The sequence below is a fragment of the Asterias amurensis genome, chromosome 3 (assembly GCF_032118995.1).
Source record: "Asterias amurensis chromosome 3, ASM3211899v1".
In the NCBI taxonomy this organism is placed as follows: domain Eukaryota; kingdom Metazoa; phylum Echinodermata; class Asteroidea; order Forcipulatida; family Asteriidae; genus Asterias; species Asterias amurensis.
The window spans coordinates 11,278,257-11,301,106 of NC_092650.1; the positions used below are offsets into that span (position 1 = coordinate 11,278,257).

General features: G+C 36.1%; 1 long non-coding RNA gene across 1 annotated transcript; it reads right to left on the bottom strand.

The window, feature by feature from the left end:
* Nucleotides 1–13,708: 13,708 nt before the first annotated feature.
* LOC139935468 (uncharacterized) lies at nucleotides 13,709–22,615 on the bottom strand. Its single transcript, XR_011785818.1, has 4 exons — nucleotides 22,525–22,615; nucleotides 15,105–15,284; nucleotides 14,361–14,469; nucleotides 13,709–13,817 (listed from the first exon to the last, which is right to left on the bottom strand). It is a non-coding gene; the product is annotated as an uncharacterized lncRNA (long non-coding RNA).
* Nucleotides 22,616–22,850: the final 235 nt, after the last annotated feature.

A 22,850-nucleotide genomic window follows, 5' to 3' on the forward strand; every position in this document is an offset into this window, starting at 1 on the left:
CATTCAACTACCATCCCTATCAACTCCGGAGAACTTGCAACTTCATAAAATAGTGTCCAGTGCCTTTAAAGTTTTTGTTTGTGGTTTTGTTTAAGATTACAGGTTACTATACCTCATACATATTCATGATCGAGAGTCAGGTTCTTACAGCTAAATTCATCATCACGTGCCAGGTGTTATTTTTGCTATTAGCTGAGAAAGATTAAAAAATGTTATTTGCCAAGGGCACTAAATTGCATTGAGAAGGTTACTGTAAAATGTGCTAAATACATGTAAAGACATCAGGTGATTTGGGTTAATAAGTTAATTTATCATGTATTGTACTCTTTCTTTGTTTCACTTATTAAAGGCAGTGGACACTATTGGTAATTACTCAAAATAATTAATTATTATTAAAAAACCTTTCTTGGTTAAGAGTAATGAGGAGAGGTATATAGTATAAAACATTGTTAGAAACAGCTTCATCTGAAGAGACGTAGTTTTCGGAAAAATAGTAATTTTCCCGACATTTGATTTCAAGACCTCAGATTTAGAACTTGAGGTCTCGAAATCAAGCATCTGAAAGCACACAGCTTCGTGTGACAACTTGGTGTTTTTTTTCTTTCATTAATATATCGCAACTTCGATGACCAATTGAGTTCAAATTTTCACAGGTTTGTTATTTTAAGCAAATGTTGAGATACACCAGCTGTGAAGGCTAGTTTTGACAAGTACCAAAAGTGTCAAACTGTCTTTAAACAATAAACCTAAAGGGAACAGACTGGGCAAATTTTTCTTTGCTCAATTCCCCATTCTTTATTTTACTTGTAGGAGTTGTTGAGACTATGACACTCTGAGATGTACGAGAAGATTTGCGGAGAGGCACCCCAGCAGTTAGGCCTCTTGTAAGAGACCCGAGCCCATAGAGTACAATTGAAACTTTACTGCAGTGAAATCTTTGTCATCGTTCTGCAACATACCAGGTCAGTTGTTGTCAATCTTTTGTTATTTTATCTATAAATAAATTTGCTAAACTCCAGTACTGCTAACAAACAGGTTTTACAGTTACTGAGCTCCTGTGTTGAAGCTTTGCGTCCAGAATTCAAACAGTTTCAATTTAATTATTTAGTCGCCAAAACAAACCCTTTGAGGTGTGATTTTGAATGATCGTATTTGGATATCTAAATTAATCCTGTGAGTGACACATTCTATGTTAAAGACTATGCAGAGCGCCCTTTATAACGATGCATCAAGATAGAGCTACTGGTTCCCTCTCAATGTTTTTGAAGCTTGCGGTATGCTAATTGCTTGCAGTTTGGGGTCATTATAAAAAAACAACTCGGCTATCAAGCCCTATGTTAGCGGTCACCCTTTTTTGTCAACCTCTTTGTTCGGCCGGGGAGTGTCAGTCACAGCCATACAGCTGCAGTGTAGCCAGGCATCACACACTGTGTGAGATATCTTGGTACATGGCAGTTATTGGTTGTATGGCTTCTGACTTTCACCCCAAACAAAAATATTTTTGAAAAGAGGAGACTGCCAACATAGGGCTAGATAACGCAGTTGGTAGAGCGCCAGCTCGTTGATCTGGAGGTCTTTGGTTCGAGTCCCAATTTAGTCACTTTTGTTTTTCAACCCCAAATCATTTTCTTCACAGGTCTGTAAGAGGCATATGACCAGACAAGCAAGCACAAAAGACAAGCAAGCACAAAAGCAAGCACAAAAGACAAGCAAGCACAAAAGAAGATACGCATGAAAAACCTCTTCAGTTGTTCATATTCTGCTAAGATGTTGCCTAGGAACAAAGGGACGCTCAGGTAATACTGCTAAGAATTATCATGACAACAAATCATTGTGTGAAAGATACATGTAAAACCAACATTGAAAGGGAGAGCAGTGTAGACAGACTCATGAGCAGGCCTAGAATTTCATGTTTGAACATGTTGAAAGGACAAAGAAAAGAGCACTTCCATTTGATACTTACATAAATATTATGCACAGTTTCAATCCTCTCATGGATGTCAACAAACTTATGAGGGACTTTTTTAATAAGTCCTGTTGCTAAGACACACAACTGAGTCTGATTCTATATCATATTTAAACTAAGGTCATGAAATAATAAGTGTAATCATTAGCTGAAACTAATTAATTAACTTTCTTATTTATTTTGACATGAGAACACTAATTACTAATAGTTAGCTTACAAGGTAGTTGCATATCAAAGCAATTTTGCAAATAAATAATTATGTTATAAGTCTTGCTTGAAGTATGACCCCATGTGACCTTTACAACTTCAAATTTCGTAATTCAAAAGTTCCTTACTCATGAACCAAGCAAAATTCATCTTGAAGTGTGTAGGACCCAGTATTTTAGTGGGACGTTAAATCAATGCAAGCTCATTCAGATGGTAATTGTTAAATGCGCGCTAAAAGAAATTTATTATTAATTTTATTTATGTAATACTACAAAATCTGCAGATATGTGAGGCCCAAATGGAAGCACAACAATGTTTTTGAATAGGTTCACTGCACTCCTTTTCCATCATCTTCTACTTCCCCTTCTCAATCTTTTTTTTTTACTGGTATCCATAAATGTTCATAGTCAAATGCCATACTACTGGTCAGCACTCAATTCGTGTACAATCTTCTAAGAGAACAGCGTGCCGACCAAGAGAGGCCATCAGCAAATCTCTGTCGCAGAGTCTGTTGCACATTCAAATACCATCCCTATCAACTCCGGAGAACTTGCAACTTCAAAAAATAGTGTCCAGTGCCTTTAAAGTTTTTGTTTGTGGTTTTGTTTATTATTACAGGTTACTATACCTCATACATATTCATGATCGAGAGTCAGGTTCTTACAGCTCAATTCATCATCACGTGCCAGGTGTTAGTTTTGCTATTAGCTGAGAAAGATTAAAGAATGTTTTTTGCCAAGGGCACTAAAACACATTGAGACGGTTGCTGTGAAATAGGCTATATACATTTGAAGACATCAGGTGATTTGGGTTAATAAGTTGTGTTATTATGTATTGTACTCTTTCTTTGTTTCACTTATTATAGGCAGTGGACAATATTGGTATTTACTCAAAATAATTAATTATTATCAAAATACCTTTCATAATAGAGGCTCTAAAGGTCCTTCAAGCCTCTATTATGCATTTGCACCCCATTCACACAGCGCATAGTGCAACCTTATTGCAAATGTTGTATTGTGCCGGCGCAGCGGTGTATACTGTATGTGTGTTTGAGGGTAGGTGTAGTGACCCAAACGAGTGTCTAAAAAGCTTCACAAATGATCGTACAATGTACTATCTTCTTGTGTACTTTCAAGTTAGTGTGTAAACCTTTCGAGGGGCACTTTTAAACATTAAACAATAACACGTATCAGACCACAGAAGGTGATGACTTTTTTTCATGCCACTCCGCAGTTATTTCGCACGCCAATTTGTCATCACCTTGCTTTTTGCTGAAGCAAACATCTAAAATTTTACGTGCCTAAGCTAGCAACCGCTCGTGAATCAGGTTTACGCTTAAGCAATATTTGTTGCTATGTTAAGCAAACAAATTTTCTTACTGTTAAACAGCCCTATGCCATTGGGCCCTTCACACACACACAGTGCAACATAATTGCAATATGTTATTGGTGTGGCGTGCAGCATTGATTTGGGTGTGTATTTGACGTGTGTTTGTATGGTAGGTGTAGCGAAGTAAACGCGTCTGAAATGTTTAAGGAATGATGTACAAAATATTATCTTCTTATTTTCTCTCAAGTTGTGTAAACCTTTCAAGTGGCGCTTTGAACCATTACAAATAGTACATGGAAGACAGAGAAGGCGTTAATTTTTGTTTTATTGCCACTCTGCATTTATATCGCCCGCCATTTTGTCAGTAGGGGGCCTACCTTCTTCTATTTTGCTGCAGCAAATGATTTACAATCTTGTGTGTGCCGTTTGTTTACATGCTTAACCTCGTGAAATTTGTGTACATCCTCCATGGTTTAGGCAATTATTTTTGCTACGCTAAGCAAAAAAAATTGCTAACCGTTAAGCAGCTTTTTGAAATTTGGCCCTGTTCTGTTCAACAGTTGAACAGTCTGTTTTATCAGTTGTTTATTGAAAGTGTGTTATGTTTTTCATTTATTTCCTTGTATTTTGTAACTTAAGTGTCAAGAACAAAAACAGTTTGAAAAGGATTGTTAGACTTGGGTCTCAAAATTATCAGAGAGCCACAGAGAGACTTAACCAAGGTCAGTGAGCGACAGATACTTAAGAGATAATTATGTACTTAGGCAATTGTTTAACAATGATCTATACCACCACCCCCCCCCCCCAAAAAAAAAAAAAATAAAAATAGATGGAAATTTCTGTTTTATTCCATTCAGACCTGTTCTGAGTGGTTTTTGTTTTGCACTTTCAACTGTTTTTGTATGCTGGGTGTCAGCTATTTGGCGGTCTGGTTCACCACCGTTTATCTGTTTACACTGTATTTATAAATTGTTTTGTGGTTCTTATTAATGTATATTCAACTAATGTGTTTTATATTTATTCAGTTGTCTGTAATTGCTGTGGTTTCACACAACTCTTACTTACCTGCTTCTTGTCATTGTGTCAAGTAATCTATTTATTTTTAACTAATTGTATTTTGTCTACTTCCAGCCGTAACTGTAAATGATTTATATGAAGCAAGCCAACTGAATTAATTGACTATTGAAGATTATTAAAGTTTTTTTAATTGAATTGAATAGCCTCTGTGCCTTTTATCAACTTCTTTCTTCAAGAAACAACCTGAGGTTTGACACGCTCATTTTTCGACTGTCACCAAATCTACCACTGTTTTGGACTGTAAAACCGCTCTGGTTACAGAGTTCAACATTCATGTTTTTGATCCCAACAACAAAGAATCCAAGGTTTTTCTGAACATGCTTGAGGCTGCTGGTTTAAACCAACTTGTGTTTTCATCTGCTCTACCCTAGCTATTCTGTACAAGTACTTGTACACAATAGGCTTGTACACAATTTCAGGCAAACTTTGATAATTTCAGGCACAATTTCATACGTTAAAAAGGCTAAAATTTGATCATTTCAGGCAAAGTTTGATTAGTATACACAAGGTAAAGTTTGATAAGAACACAAGGCTTGAACACGATAGCCTTGTACACCATTTTAGACAAAACTGGATAATTTCATGCAGAATTTGATTATTGTCAATTTAATAAGTACATGTCCACATGGCTTTATACACAATTTCCAGGCATTATTTGATAATTGCAGGTAAAATTTGATAAGTAGGCAAGGCTATTGTACACAATAGCTGCGTACACAATTTAAGGAGAAATTTCACAAGTACACAATGCTATCGCTTGTACACAATAGCCTTGTTCACATTTTCACGCAAATCTTGCTAATTGCCAGGCAGAATTTGCTAATTGTCTGACAAAATTTGATAAGAACACAAGACTTTTACCTTGTACACATGTTTAGGCATAAGTACGCAAGGCTATATTGTACACAATAGCTGCGTACACAGTACACAAGGCTATTTATAGTCTTGCAATTTGATAAAGTACACAACTCCTGGCAAAGTTTGATAATTTCAGGCACACAAGGCCTTATACACAATTTAGGCAGAATTTTGGGAGTGGACAAATACAATTTCAAGAAAATTGTTGATATATGCAGGCAAAATTTGATGATTACACAAGGCTTGTACACTATTTTAAGGCAAAATGTGATAAGTACACAAGGGTATTACACCGTTGTACTTGTTTTAGGCAGAGTTTAGGGATGTTTCAGACATAATTTTGACATGTTCAGGCGAAACTTGATAAGTGCACAAGTTACTTGTTTTTAGGCAGAATTTTGAGAGTACACATGGCTATAGTCTTGTACACAAGTACACAATTTCAGGAAAAGTTTTGATATATTCAGGCAAAATTTGATAATTTCAGGCAAATTTTGATGATTACACAAGACTACAGTCTTGTACACTATTTAAGGCAAAATGTTTTAAGTATACAAGGCTAGTACACCCTTGTACTTGATTTTAGGCAGAATTTAGGGAGTACACAAGTCTTGCACACAAGTAGACAATTTCATGTTGATATATTCAGGCAAAATTTGATAATTCCAGCAAAATTGATGATACACAAGGCTACAGTCTTGTACAGTATTTCAGGCAAACCTTAATAATTTTAGGCAAACTTTGGTGAAAACACAAGGCTATAGTACACAAGGACAGGTGTCCTAGTTAAGTACACAAGACTGTATACAATTTCAGGCAAAATTTGATTATTTCAAGCCAAAATTGGTGTAGCATGTAGGCCTACACTTTTTCAGGCAAAAATTGTTAATTTCAGGCAAAATTGTTATGGGGCAGAATTTAGGGAGTAACAAGGACACAAGTTCAGGAAAAATTTGATATATTTAGGCAAAATTTGTACACAAGGCTTATGTACAGTATAGTCTTGTACTTATTTTCAGGCAAAATTTGATAATTTCAGGCAAATTTGATGATTACACAAGGCTACAGTCTTGTACACTATTCCAGGCAAAATGTGATATATAGACAAGGCTATTATACTCTTGTACTTGTTTTTAGGCAGAATTTAGGGAGTACACAAGGCTACAGTCTTGTACACTATTTCAGGCAAAATTTGATAATTTCAGGCAAATTTGATGATTACACAAGGCTACAGTCTTGTACACTATTCCAGGCAAAATGTGATATATAGACAAGGCTACAGTCTTGTACACTATTTCAGGCAAAATTTGATGATTACACAAGTACACATCTGGCAAAGTTTGATAATTTTAGGCACACAAGGCCTTATACACACTTTCAGGCGAAACCTGGTAAATACAAATGGCTATAGTAGTGTACACATTAGCCTTGAATAGATTTTTAGGCAAAATTTGATAATTTCAGGCCAAATGTTGATGATAAACGGGGATAATTCGTGTAATTTGACCATTTCATGCAAACTTTGGTGCATACACAAGGCCAGGTGATCTTGTTTAGTACACAATTGTATACAATTTCAGGCAAAATTTGATCGCTTCAGGCAAATTTTGAAAGCACACAAGGCCAATTTCAGGCAAAGTTTGATAACTTCAGACAAAATTTGATCAGTAGGCAGAATTTAGGGAGTACACAAGTACACAATATTAGACAAAGTTTGATATATTAAGGCAAAGTTTGATAATTTCAGGCACACAAGGCTTTATACACACTTTCAGGCAAAACCTGGTAAGTAAAAATGGCTTTAGTAGGGTACACATTAGCCTTGAACACATTTTCAGCAACCATTTTATAATTTCAGGCCAAAAGTTGATAACACAAGTCTTACACTATTTCAGGCAAAATTTGCTACTTTTCAGTCAAAATAAACAAAAAATAGTAGAAAAGGCTGGTTAAGTAGACAATTTTAGGCAAAACTTGAAAGCTTCATGCAAATATGAAAGGCTTAAAATTTTAACACATTTTCAGGCAACAATTGATAGTCTCAGGCTAAAATTGAAAGTACACAAGGCTTTAGTCTTGTACACAATAAGTCTGTGCACAATTTGAAATATACACATTGCTTTAGTCTGTACACAATTTCAGGTCAAATGCGATAATTCCAGGGAAAGTACACAAGGCTTGTTTACTGTATAGTTCTTATTTTCAGGCAAATTTGATCATTTCAAGCAAAATTTGATGATTACACAACGCTACAGTCTTGTAGGCCTACACTATTTCAGGCAAAATTTGATAATTTCAGGCAAAATTTGATAATTTCAGACAAAATTTGATGATAACATTATTTCAGGCAAAATTTGATCATTTCAGGCAAAATTTGATCAGTACACAAGGTTATAAGTCTTGTACTTGTTTGAAGGCAGAATTTAGGGAGTACACAAGTCTTGTACACAAGTACACAATTTCAGGCAAAATTTGATATATTCAGGCAAAATTTGATAAGTGCACAAGGCTTGTGTACTGTATAGTCTTGTACTTATTTTCAGGCAAAATTTGATAATTTCAGGCAAAATTTGATGATTTCAGACAACATTTGATGATTACACAAGGCTAAGGTCTTGTACACTATTTCAGGCAAAATTTGATAATTTCAGAAAAATTGTGATAATTTCAGACAAAATTTGATGATTACACTATTTCAGGCAAAATTTGATGATTACACAAGGCTTGTACTTATTTTCAGGCCAAATTTGATCAATTGAGGCAAAGTTTGAAGATTACACAAGGCTATAGTTCTGTACACTATTTCAGGATAAGTTTGATAATTTTAGGCAAAATTTGATCATTTCAGGCAAAATTTGATGATTAAACAGGTGATGATTACACAAGGCTACTGTCTTGTAACCTCTTTCAGACAAAATGTGACGAGTACACAAGGTTATAGTATGGACTTGTTTTTAGGCAGAACCTAGGGAGTACACAAGGCTATAGTCTTGTACTTATTTTCAGGCAAAATTTGATCATTTGAGGCAAAATGTGATGATTACACAAGGCTACAGTCTTGTACACTATTTCAGGATAAGTTTGATAATTTCAGGCAAGATTTGATGATTACCCAAGGCTATAGTCCTGTACTTATTTTCAGGCAAAATTTGATCATTTCAGGCAAAGTTTTATGACTACACAAGGCTACAGTGTTGTTTACTTTTTCAGGCAGAATTTGATAATTTCAGACAAAATTTGATGATTACACTATTTCAGGCAAACTTTTATCATTTCAGGTAAAATGTTATCATTTCAGGCAAAATTTGATCAGTACACAAGGTTACAGTCTTGTACTTGTTTTAAGGCAGAATTTATGGATTACACATGGCTATAGTCTTGTGCACAATTACACAATTTCAGGAAAAAATTTATATAATTATTCAGGCACAATTTGTTAAGTACACAAGGCTTGTGTACAATAGAGTATTGTTTCTTATTTTCAGGCAAAATTTGATAATTTCAGGCCAAATTTGATGATTACACAAGGCTACAGTCTTGTACACTATTTCAGACAAAATTTGATAGTTTCAGACAAAATTTTATAATTTCAGACAAAAATTTATGATTACACTATTTCAGGCAAAATTATGACATTTCAGGCAAAATTATCACATTTCAGGCAAAATTTTATGAGTACACAAGGCTATAGTCTTGTACACAAGAACACAATTTCAGGCAAAATTTGATACTAATTTTAATAATAATTTATTAATTTATATTGCGCCCATTCCAAAAAATGTACACAAGCGCATAACAAAGTAATTATAATAACATAACTTTTAACAACAGGAAAATATACAGCAATACAAACAAACTGAAAATACAAGAACCTTACAGGACAATCCGAAGAGTTCAAATTGCAAAACATAAGATAGACCAAAAACAAACTAGTAAAGGAACAATATATTTATATGCACAATCAGTAAAAAGCTTCTTTAAAAAGATAAGTCTTAAAAAATATTGAGGCTGCCAGCGATCCTAGTATGAGGGGGAGTTTGTTCCAGAGGTGGGGAGCACTTACATTCAAAGGCCTTGTCCCCAAGAGCGGCCTTACTACAACCAACAGGGTGACTAAGAAAAATACCATTATCAGAACTGCGAAGGCCTTAGCGAGATAGGGGTTTGATCAAAACAAGCCTAATTAAATACTGAGGAGCTAAAATATGAAGTATTTTGTAAGTGATCATTCAAATTTTAAATTCAATTCTAAACCGAACAGGGAGCCAATGTAAATCCATAAGTAGTGGAGAAATATGGCAATATTTGAAAGCATTACAGACCAGCCTGGCACAAGCATTTTGCACTCTCTGGAGTTGTTTAATCTTAGTGTTGGGTAAGCCATAAAAAAAGACTATTACAGTAATATAGTCTATTAGAGACAAACGCATGAATGAGTGTTTCAGTACATTCCTTAGACAAAAAAATTATTATGCGCCTAATGTTATGCAAATAATAAAATGCACTACCACAAACTTTAGAAATGCGAGTTTTCATTGACATATTGGCATCAAACCATGCACCTAGACTTCGGGCAAGGGAAACAGGTGACACAATTGACTGCCCAACCTGAATACCATCCAGTGTAACCTTAGATAGTTGCTGACGGGTACCTATGATCAAGAATTCAGTTTTATTGTCATTTAGATACAAACCATTACATGCAAATAATTATAATTATGAGACAGTTTACCATTAATCGAAACCCTTTGTGATCTGCCATCAAGGTATGAGCAAAACCAGTTAAGGGCTGTACCATCAATTCCAAAGCGAGACTTAAGTGTACACAGTAAAATACCATGATCCAGTGTATCAAATGCAGCACTTAAATGTAATAAAACCAACAGGGTAACATGTTTTCTATTCATAGCCATTAACAAATCGTTTTGAATTTTCAACAGAGCAGTTTCGGTACTATGGAATTTGCGGTAAGCAGACTGCATCAATGAGTAAAAGTTATTCTAAGTCAGACAAGATTGTAACTGACATGCTACAGGGAAGTACACAAGCCTTGTGTACCGTATAGTCTTGTACTTATTTCCAGGCAAAATTTGATAATTTCAGGCAAAATTTGATAATTTCAGGCAAAATTTAATTATTACACAAGGCTACAGTCTTGTACACAATAGTTCAACAGTTTTAGTTTAAGAACCACAATTTGATAATTTCAGGCAAAATTTAATTATTACACAAGGCTACAGTCTTGTACACAATAGTTCAACAGTTTTAGTTTAAGAACCACACTTTTGTAAGTACGCAAGTCCAGTACATCTTTTCAGGCAAAATGTGATAGTTCAGAATTTGTACACAAGGCTATAGTTTTCAACACAAACATTGTCAACCAAACTTGATAACACACATTTCCTAAGCCTTGTCAGTTTCAGGCAAGGTTTGATAACGTTCAGGCAAAATATGGCAACTGTACAAGGCTATATTATTATTATTATATAGGCCTGAGATACAGTTTCAGGCAGAATTTGATAATTTTAAGAGAAAAAGTACATGAGGCCTTGTAAACATTTTCAAGCAACATTTAACAACTACACAAGGCATATGCACCAGTCTAGTAAGTACTAGCTCTTACATTTTCAAGCAAAGTGTTTTTTCTGTACGGAAAGTGTATAATGGCTTTAAACACATTTCCAAACACACAAGCCTTGTACACATTTTGTAGCAAATGCTATACAAGTAGCACATTTGAACACTTTTTCAGGCAAAGTTTTATAAGTACACAAGGCTATATAAAGCACTGTACAAACATTTTCGGCAAAGTTAAAATTTTAGTAAAGGAGGCTGAGGTACAATAGCCTTGTACACAATTTCTGGCAAATTTAATAATTTCATGCAAAATCTTATCAGTACACAAGACCTAATACACAATTTCAGGCAAACCTTGGTAAGTACAAATTTTAGTAACTAACCCAATAGCTTTGTACAAATTTGATAAGTACACAAAGGCCACGTTATTATTATGGTTAATTTAGTTAGCACTGGGACAAGAAAAACAAATACATACAATGATCTGTTGCCCTACATTTGGAATACACAATGAAATTAAGAAGGGAATCAAAGAGTAGGCGACGAGTTCTTAAACGGACGTTTAAAACTGGCAGGGTTGTGGCCATGTGATAAAGGCTTGAGCTGAAGGCGAGGGCCTTTATCGCACCGTAACGACCCTGCCAGGATTTAAACGTCCGCTTTAGATATCGAGTCACTACTCTTTTATTCCCGTTCACAAATGCCCTTATGTTTAAAGCAACTTAATTTACCAGGTATAGACAGTGTGACACTGTTTCATTTGCGTTTTTTTCGCATCGGTCAGTGTGTAATACGCGCTGTTAATAATAGCTATGCCAATTGTGTTCCACATAATTCAATTTGGCGTACATTAGCTTTTGCGCCCAACACACAAAGCTTTTCAAAATTTCAAAATCTTTTGTACTTGAAAAAGATCCTTTACTAATTTTGTTGTATGGATTAGACAAGTGATGATCACAGGTAACACAAAGAAGCTGAGTTTGTCTCATTTCTGTTACATCTTTGTAAAATAGTTCACCTGCTGGGTGATGTAGCTTGAACAAAACATCCATGCAGTAAGCAGTGTGTTTACATCAATATTCTTCAATATGCCTAATTAAATGAACTGCATACTGTACAAAATCCGTTTGCACACAAGTCACTTTACGTCAAGTTGGCTAGTTGTGCTATAATAGAAATGTGTTCAAACTCCAAAATCGGTTTTTACTTGTTTGTTTTAAAGTTTATTTACAGTAAGGGACAAATTCAAAATTAAACAAGCGGTAACTCGGGGGCTTTTTAAGAATCACCCGAGGTAATACAGGGTATTTACAGGCTTGCATACGAACAATAGAGTCATGAATATCCATCTGCACATGCTGGGTCAACTTGGGCATGGTTGGGTGACCGCGGATTTTGTATCCTAACAACTTAACAAAAGGCAAGATTTTTGTGTGGGATTACTTCAGCAAGGGATGATCGGATTAGTGACAGCTGCCTGGCTGCTCCAATAAATGGTCTGCTGATCTATTCAGGTACTCATTGGTTCTAAAGAAACCAATGGACCGCAAACTCCACTTATCTATTGTTGAACAGTATCAATTACGAATTAAATGAGCCTCTGCCAAACCAAAGGGTTGCCGGCGGCGATATCAGAGAAGTAAACTTGGCTCCCTGTGGCCCCAAGAGTTCATTGACCTGTAGATAATTAGCTCATTATGGTCCGACTTCCTTTTGCCTCGTAATACCCCGGGGGAAAATGAAGATTTACCCGAGTTACCGATTGTTTAATTTTGAATTCGCCCCTAATGCCGGTAAAAATCACAGTTACTTACTGGCAACTCAGCTGACAGTAAATTACTGTAATTTTTAAGAGCAAAGTTTTACAGTTTACCCTTTCAAACATTTTAGGCAAAATTTGATAGCACACAAGGCCTTAGTACTCTAAAAAACAAGGACAGTAAAATCATACACAACCTGGAACGTAAAAGAAAACTTAAATTGTGTTAACCTAAATTTTCGAAGGACTGCAACTTGTGTGTCTACAAAAAAGCTTCTTGGCATCAAAAGGTTCTTTAAGGGCTTGAATCTCTTCAACAGTGTTTCCATCAGGCCTGCTGGGCTGCCTCCCTGCACATCTTGTCGCAAATCTTCTCGCACATCTTATAAATGTCTCATTCTCATTGATTGCTGCAATTAAAGTAAAGTAATGGGGTTTGAACAGAGAAAATTGTTCTGAGGTGGGCCGCTCTAGTAAACTTTTCCTTGTTCAAACCTAAGTTGTTTAAGATCTACCAAGTCAGTTTCCCTTCAGGTTTTCCTACTTGATAAGTTAAGTAAGGAGTACATGATGAAAAATCTTTGTTGCAATTTTGGGAATCAATGTGGTACATGGATTCCCTAAAGATTGTGCCATATTGTGCGCCTTTTAAGGCAAGACAAAAAGAACAAGGCTACCATATCTAATATTGGCAAACAACGCCTCTCATGATATTCATAGGCACATTCTTTAGGGGTTCTGACGAATGTATAGTCTCTATCTTCACCAACATATACACAAAAGGAGATTCCATCATCTCCAAATAACGCCTCTCATGATATCTTTGATATTATGTTTTCTGTGGTGATTGCATTGTCCATTTAACAACATCATGTAAATTATGCATAAACAATAACAATGACCCATTCTCATTGATACAATGAACGGACCTGATTCCAATCTTCTTCTTGCAAGCTTAAGTGCAGAACCGACCATGACACAAATAATGATGATGCTTGATTTCCCATCAAACATGAAGATATATCTCACTCTGTTTAACCATATCTGCAAATAAAATATTTGAACATCAACTTAACTGACCTGGATTTTTAAAACATTTCTGTGATGAACAAGGATAACAGCCACCAGAACAGATTTACAACAGTATGAACTGTTAAATACGCTCTTCCATGTAGAGAGTGGAATTCTTTATTTTTATTTTTTTGCTGACAGGAGTGTGGCTTTTGTTCTATTAAGATCAAACCCCTCTGTTTTTCAAAAAGATTTTCATTTATTATGTGGTTTGGTAATTGCACATGTGCCATTGTTTTCTCATACCCCCTACTTGTATATCATCTTGAAGCTACCTCAGTCTACATTTACACATACAAAACGCAAAGGGTCCAAATCAAAGGCTATCTATAATATGTAACTGTTGTTCGTATTATTTGTGGAGTAAAATATATTGTTCTCCAAAAAAGAAGGAAAAAAACACAATTTATATCGACTATATATCGGTATGGATCATTCTTCAGTCCTGTTATAAATGTATTGTTTTATACATGGACCATTGGTCATTGTTGTCATGATAATTCAAATCAGTATTACCTGAACATCCCTCATCGCCAAACAAAATCTGAGCAGAACCTAAACATTTGAAGAGGTTTTCCATCTTCTCATTCTACTATGAGCTTTTCAGGTCATGTCTCTTGTAGACCTGCAAAGAAAACACCAACATTCAGAATTTAGAAAATTACTCAAACCGATTTCAACATTGATAGAAATATGTTAAGAAATTCAGATTGGCTTTAATACCTTTCTCATTATGCACTACATGTGAAATCAAAGACTGTGAGATGACATGCACTGTTACATACACTTCTTCTCTACATCCAAGAGTACAAATGGGCACATAATACATGAGGTTTTGGTGTTGACGTTCCCCTTGCACAAAACATTGAGGCAGCTTGCATTGCGGCTTCAAGTTGTCAACAATGGAAAGCAAAAAGGACTGAAATCAGTGCTGCTAAAAAATTTAAGCCTAGCACGCCAGCTATCCATTATAGGATGTTTCAAACTCAAAGTTCCAGGGGTTAAGACCAAGAATTAGGTATTCTGGGAAATAGTTGCACAGTGAAAATATACACCACTGGGAACGACTTCTTCCATGAAGGCAATAAGCTTTTTCCATAATGCAGATTAAATTCATGCATACCTAAAGACACCAATGACTTGCCAAACTTGTGTAGAAGGCAGACGCACAAAGTTGGCTTCAATGTGCCACAACTAGGTCATTTTAATGAAAACGGTTCAACTTAATTAAATCTAGAAGAACAAAAAACTTGAGTGTACCTTGCCATGTGTGTCTTGCGTGATGATGGAAAGGGTTTCACTACAGAAAAGCTTCTTGGCATCAGAAGGCACTAGAAGGCACTTGAGCATCCTGTGCACTAGGCCTTGCTGGGCTGCCTCCCTGCCCATCTTTTCGCAAATCTTCTCGCGCATCTTTGATTGTCTAACTGTCAATGATTCCTGTAAGTAACATAAAGCAATGTGGCTTGAACAAAGAAAAATGTACTGAAGCGGGCCGCTCCAGTAAACTTTTCCTTGTTCAAACCTAAGTTGTTTAAGATCTACTAAGTCAGTTTCCCTTCAGGTTTTCTTACTTGATAAGTAAAATAAAGAGTACATGATGAAAAATCTATGTTGCAATTTTGGGAATCAATGTGGTACCATGGATACCTCAAAGATTGTGCAGTATCGTGCGCCTTTTTAGGCAAGACAAAAAGGACAAGGCTACCGTAACTGATATTGACATGGATTTTTACCCACAAAATGGTACATTAGGTAATCAGTGGCATTGTGGCATTGATGCAATGGCAGAAAACATAAACAAAATTATCATGAAAGTCGAATGAGACTTATTGCATTTAAGGAACTTGCAACTTATGCTATACAGAGTGCTCCTGTCTGAAGCGTCATATTGATGAGTAAATTTAATATAAAAACAATTTCCGCAAAGTGAGCATTTTATGAAGTTTTGGTTGGTAGTCGATATCATGCAGAGTGTGTCATTGGTTTTTCACAATTTTATCTCGACCCAGATGGCAGATTGACCTCAAACTTCTACAAAGAGTCAGTTGTGGTATAATACATTGCCAGCAAAGGTTTTGTTAGTAAAACCAAGTTCTGTAATGATTCTTTAAGTTGCTGGAGTTTATTCAGAAAGCCAACTACTGAAACAAACAATCTTGAAGCAGAATTAAAACAGCTCAACCAAATAAAGCTTTTTAGGGTAGCCTGAAGGCACTGGACACTGTTTATTATTACTCAAAATAACAGTAAGCATAAAACCTTACTTAACATAAACCAATGAGAGCTGTTGATAGTATCAAACATTGTGAGAATAGGTTACCTCCGATGTATTTTTCAAATGTTCAAAGACTTCAGGCCTTGAGAATTTTATTTCTTAAACACACAAATGTGTTCAAACAAGGATTTTTGTCATAATTCCCTTTGCTTTGCTGACCAATTCAGTCAAAATTGTTACAGATTTGCTATAAAGGCATGTGTCAGAATACAACTAGTGAGAACAAAATTACCAAAGGTGTCCAGTGCCTTTAAACATTGAAAACCCAGTGAAACCTAAACAAGTATTAAAAAAAGTCTTATTTATTTAAAATAAATGCAACGAAAAGTAGAAATAGAATTTTTGTTTTCTACAAAATAAAGTGTTAAACATTAAAGATTAATTAAAACAATGTGTTGCTATTTTATTGTTTAACTTGCATCACAATTTCTAACAATTCCTGAAGATCACAGATTTACATAAAACTTACATGATCTAATGATGATGATGGTAGAAAACATACCTTAAAATATTTCTGTCTGAAGTGTCATATTTGATGAGTAATAAATAATCTAATTTCGCGTTTGGAGTTCATCGTTCAGTGAGAGTTTTATTCATTTTTGTTTTGCATAAGATGCAATGCAAAATTTTTAGTCATTTTTGTCACTATTTTCATGTGACTCCGATGGCGGACCGATCTCAAACTTCTACAGGTTTGTCAGTTTATGTTTGTGGTAGATACATAAAGTGCTGACACTGACAACAACTTTTTAGCTAGCAAAACCAATTCTGTAATGTTCCTTTAATTTTTCACAAAAATAAGTCACGATAACAGCCCAGTTCTAAAATATAAGCAAGGTTTATAAAATAGGTCACTAACATACTAATTTTTGTGGTAATATACTATGAAAATAGCTTTTTGGTTGTAGCGCCAGTTTTTGTGTGATTTGCTGCTAGAGGGCAAAACATTGACTAGCTTGGAGTGACAAAGATGTCTGTGTGGCACACGGGCATGACAAAGGTCAACCGGGACGCACACTTTAATGACTAAAAGTAAAGATCAAACAGACGTTATGTCAACACAAAGAATATATTCAATTGTTCATGGTTTTTGAATTCGGGTTAGAGTTAAACCTATTTTACCCATGTGATTTACCAAGCCCATGACGCGTTGTAGCTATGTACCGTTATTGGCAACAGGGAACTGATCATTTGCTGCTGTTTTGCATGTGTCTGCGCGAAAGCCAGATGTATTGGACAGTGGTCTACATGTAGGTATTGCGCTTTTCTATGATTATCAGATTAAATGTATTCCAGTGCTGTTGGCATGCTCTAACTTGACTGTCCAGGATCGTAACAATGTTTGCTGGAAAATTTAGTTGCTTGCTGTTTGCTAAGCAATGACCAAATTTGGTCCTTGATGATGAACATACCTTCTCAGATTTGCTTATGTTGATTGTGTTGTGTGGATTCGCATGCTAAATATTGAAAAACAATTATTACCTGCAAAGGGATTGGTTCGTCGATATAAGTGCGAGTCCATGCTGCAATTCATGACCTTTTTAGTGTATCCAAATCAATCAGTTAGCACATCAATGATCTGACACCCCAATGATCTAACCTACGTACCCTAGCCCAACCTAACCCTAGCCCAAACCCATACCCTCCCATACCCTACCCTAACCCTCACCCCACCCTAACACTAAACCTAGCCCTACCACTTAAACCAAGACCTTGACCAAACACTTTAACCAGGTGTCAGAACAAAGATTTTTAACCAAAAGGACACTTTAAAGTCGATTGGATGGACTCAGCAGTGGTAAGCAGATAGTGAGTTATTTATGCATAGTCTGAAGCCAAAAATGCCTCGCTGACTGCCGAGGATCAAAGGTTGGAGCCTGCGTGTAAAAGTGTTACCATTTGGTGTAACTTGTTTAGTTTTTGGTAGCGCCAAATTCTATAGTCTCTTTTTAGTTTGCGGAGAGTTGGTCAAGCAGCCCAGTTCTTTTTAAGTTGTATTTTGGCACCAGCAGTAAAAATATGTCTAGGTTCAGAGAGTTCCTTATTTGGACTTGATATTTGGTTTGGTTTGGGTATTGTGAATGGGCACATTGAGAACATGGTATGTAGGAATGTAGGTGTGGTGAATTTGGGAAGGTTCGGTTGGTAGGGATTTAATGAATGTGGAATAGTATTGACGATGACTCAGGCCGAGTAGGGTCGCGTTTATCGGGACAGAAAGGGGCTGAGAGTGGATCCACCCTAATCACCCTGCATTGTATTTTCACAATTTGTAAATTTTCAGTACTGCGATCTTTGCTGGTGGTCTCCCTATGCCATCATGTGATGTGTTCAAGCAAAATGAGTAGTTTTTTTTTACACTTGGCATTTTTTTATACATCTGAAAAGAGCATAAGCTATGCTTTACTACTTTGAAGGTCCATGTTCATAGAACCGTTAGTTCAAATAATGTACAAGGAGAAACACAAAGTGGTATGATTAACTGAAACAAAGGGAAAGAGGTTAAAAACTCCTCTTTTTTTTTAGCGCGTACAAACATACAAGAGGCCCCCCACGATTTACTTTGAGTACTGTGCTGAACGCATTTGAAGTTTTTGACACTATTGATAATTACTCAAAATAATTATTCTCATAAAACCTCACTTGGTAACGAGTCATGGGGAGACATTGATAGTATAAAACATTGTGAGAAACGGAATTTGATTTCGAGACCTCAGATTTAGAGTATAAGGCCTCGAAATCAAGCATCTGAAAGCAGATTACTGTGTGTGACTAGGGTTCTTTTTCTTTCTCGCCACTCTGACAACCGTGTCAAGCTCACATTATTACAGGTTTGTTTTTTATGCATATGTTGAGATACACCAAGTGAGAAAACTGGTCTTTGACAATTACCAATAGTGTCCAATGTCTTTAAAGCCATTGGACACTTTCTACACAGAACAGAAATTTAAAGTTCACAGATTTACAGATAACTTATAAGGCTTACAGAAGTTAATGGTGAAAGAGTCCCTTTGAAATATAATTCCATGAAAAACCTATGTCATGAAAATCTGAAACGTGCGGAAACAAGGGTGGAATTACCTGTTATTGTCTCCCGACACCAATGAGTGACTGAGCCTAATTTTCACAGGTTTGTTATTTTATATATGTAAGTTGTGATACCTGAAGTGCAAGCATTTGAGAATGCATACAAATTTGAAGAAAAAAAATGAATAAATAAAAATCAACAAATGAATTTTTACTTTTGTTACTTTTTGCAAAACGAAAAAATAGAAGACCTATTCTTGATAAATAAACCCCATATACCAGGAGCTCCCAAGAAATTGTATGCGACCCATACAAATTGCAACAAAGCATGTACACAACTTGAGGCTTTGTTTGTTTCCTCATCTAAATTGCACTGAACTGGTATTCATCGTAATTTCTGTCCATATCAATCTTGCCTTCTCCCATTTGCTATTGTAAAAACAAGAATGTCAGATTGACTGACGTGAATGTCCTTTTTGATAGTGACTAAGTTGTTGCTTGAATTGGTGTTGAAGAATGATCCATGGCCGCAGTGGGGTTTATTGGTAAACGTCTGAAAGTGTAGGTCGACAGAATTTCAATTACCTTCAGGTCGTGATCAGAGGTGGACATGATCACAACCCTACCTATACCTAAGCCCTAAAGCAAACCCTAACCTTCAACCTATCAAGTCTGTATGCAGATCCTTAAACTCGTCAAGAAGGCCTGACTACAGTACCGAGAAACCACAAACAAAATCCAGATCTTGCGATCCTCAAGAAGTCCCTACCAAAAGACAACCACAGGCAACAATATGTCACCATCTGAGCTCCAACCTCATGAACCAAATCCAACCACATCACGTACATTGTAAGCCGACAAGAGTAACAACACTGTGGTCATATCCTCCCTTGACTATGATCACAAGGTGACTGAGATTCTGTCGACCAAGAAAACCCCATGGTAAATAACTTAATTTTCATAAAACATCAAATTTAATGGCGTTATCTCTTATGAGCTTTTCAGGGCAGCAAGTTAAAACACCAATTAAATTCAACGTTCGGTCTCATTGTTTTTTTACCATTTGAAAAGTGATTGTTTTCACAAATTCTTTCATATGAGACACCAGTCAAGCATTTTGGTAAAAATGAGTCTCCGGTACTTTCTTGGGAACTGTCTGAGTATAGTTACATGGCGAAAATGTGATGGTAATGAGTTCCATACATTTTAAGGAGCAGCAGAAAACGAGTAGTGAACCAGCTTAAAGACAGTGCAATATTTGGCCAAGAGGTTCTCTGAGGAAGAGCGTAGAGAACCCACTACAAATGCGGACCTAGAGGATGTCCTGTAGGAGGTTTTTTTGCCTTTTTTGTTCTTCAAAGCTTATCCCCTTTGGCCGTCTACATACTAAAAATGTATCCCACATCCCTGTGCTACAGTCACACACACATTTCCCTGAGTTTCATGACAATTTTGACTTGGCTGAGAAATCACATCTATAGCAGTCTAAACTTTCCAAAGGAAGAGGTAAGTGCTTCCACAGCACATGGGTTTGATGTTTTCATGTGAATTTTTGACGTTTGGACAAAGAAAATTTTGAAATTTATGAAACACTTTGTTGTCGACCGTTGCATGTTAGAACAAGTTATGTATCAATTTAAAGCTTAAGAAACACTCGTTCTCGCCATATTACTTGTGTAAACTTTGTCTTGTGTTCAGTAGTTTGTTATTATTCAAGAAACAACCTGTTGATTTTTCAGTTATTCAAGTACATGTATCTAAATTTGTTATTTTTCATGTAACTATATATAATTATAACGTTTCTAAACACAATTTTTATTTTTGTATGTGAGGCCAGCTTTTCTTAGTAACTTGGATTACAGATTTTCTTGCCAAAACAGCTGAGCGGGCAGCAGGGAAAACATAGACATACATGTACATCACATTTTTTTTTTATCACAAAGACAGTAAACATTTTGCCTTCTGAAATTATCACTGTTTCAAATTACCCAAAATAGCCCCAGTAGAGCCTTTTTTTTAGTCCAAGGCGTGGAAACTGTTTTCCCAATAAAAACCCACATTTTTATGACAAAACTTTCCCCCGATGTCACTTACAGTAGCTCTTTTGTGGGGAGTACTTACCACGACAAGTTTGCCCACTCGTTTTGGTGAAATTTTGAATAATTTTTTGCTCAAAAAATTTACCGTGCGTACAATACAAGCGGCGAGTTGTCAGAGTGTCAAGTTGTTCGAGGTTGGGTTGTCTTACCTATCGAGTTGTCAGTCTGTCTAGTTGTCCGAGAGACGAGTTGTCTGACCTATCGCGATTTTATACTAAAGTTGTTCGATGGATGAATTTTGTGGACTCATGGTCATGCCTATCGGTAAAAAAACACAAACCGACGCGAACATCATCGACGATGTTAATCGAGTGAGCCTAGCTTCAAATTTGTTCTTAAAATTACACCAAAACAACCTTGCACATTTTTCGGGTTAATGAGCTCTCCACAAAAGCATGAACTCCCTTATTACCTACAGATTTGGCAAGTAAAATAGTTGTGTCTTCATAGGCACGCTCTTTAGGGGTGCTGACGTGCATAGAATTGCTCTCTTCACCAACATACACACAAAAGACTCCATCATCTCCAAACAACGCCTCTCATGATATCTTTGATATTATGTTTTCTGTGGCGATTGCATGGTCCATTTAACCACATTGTGTAAATTACGCGTAAACAATAAAACCACATATTCTCATTGATACAATGCACTGACCTGAGTCTAATCTTCTTCTTGCAAGAATCTTCTTCTTGCAAAACACATAGGGTCCCAATAAAATGCTATCTATAGTTTGTAAACGGTTGTTCGTATATTTGTTGAGTAAACAAAATGTTGTTTTCAAAAAAGCAGGAAAAAACACAATTTAGGGCCAAGATAAATCTGTGTGGATCATTCTTTAGTAATGTTAAAACCACGCTTTTTGTACATGGACCAATGGTCATTGTGAACCAGTGTTGTCTGCAGATACCATCGATTACCAACCGTAAGGCAACCATTACTGAAATGCAAGGATTCTAAAAGACAGTGAGACTTATAAATTTGTGCAATTGTATTTCCTGGACGATAGGGTAACCCTCAGTGAGAGTACAAAGAACAGTGTAGTCATGTAAACGTGAGGGGCAAAACATTTTGAGTACAGTGTTTTGTTTTGCTGTCACTCTATAAGCATATGATACAATTCATGGAGACAATACAGCAGAACAAGCTAACCAACACTTAAGTATGTATTCTCCTGTTGCAGCTGTACTCATGTTCGTCTAAACTGATGCCTTTTCATAATTTTGTTCTAATATTTCACTAATGGTTAGTTTTCATGATAATTCAAAGCAGTTTTACCTTAACATCCCTTGTGGCCAGACAACATCTGAGCAGAACTCAAACACTATGAGCTCATTCTACTATGAGCTTTTCAGGTCATATTTCTCGTAGACCTGCAAAGAAAACACGAACATTTCAGAATGTAAGAAATTACTCAAACAGTATTCCACATTTATGGAAATATTTTTTTGAAGTTCAGATTGGCTATAATACCTACCTCATTATGCGCTACATGTGAAATCAAAGACTGTGAGTAATGAAATGCACTGTAACCTACACTTCTTCTCTACATCCAGAATTTCAAATGGGCACATAATGCATGAGGTTTTGGTGTTGACGTTCCC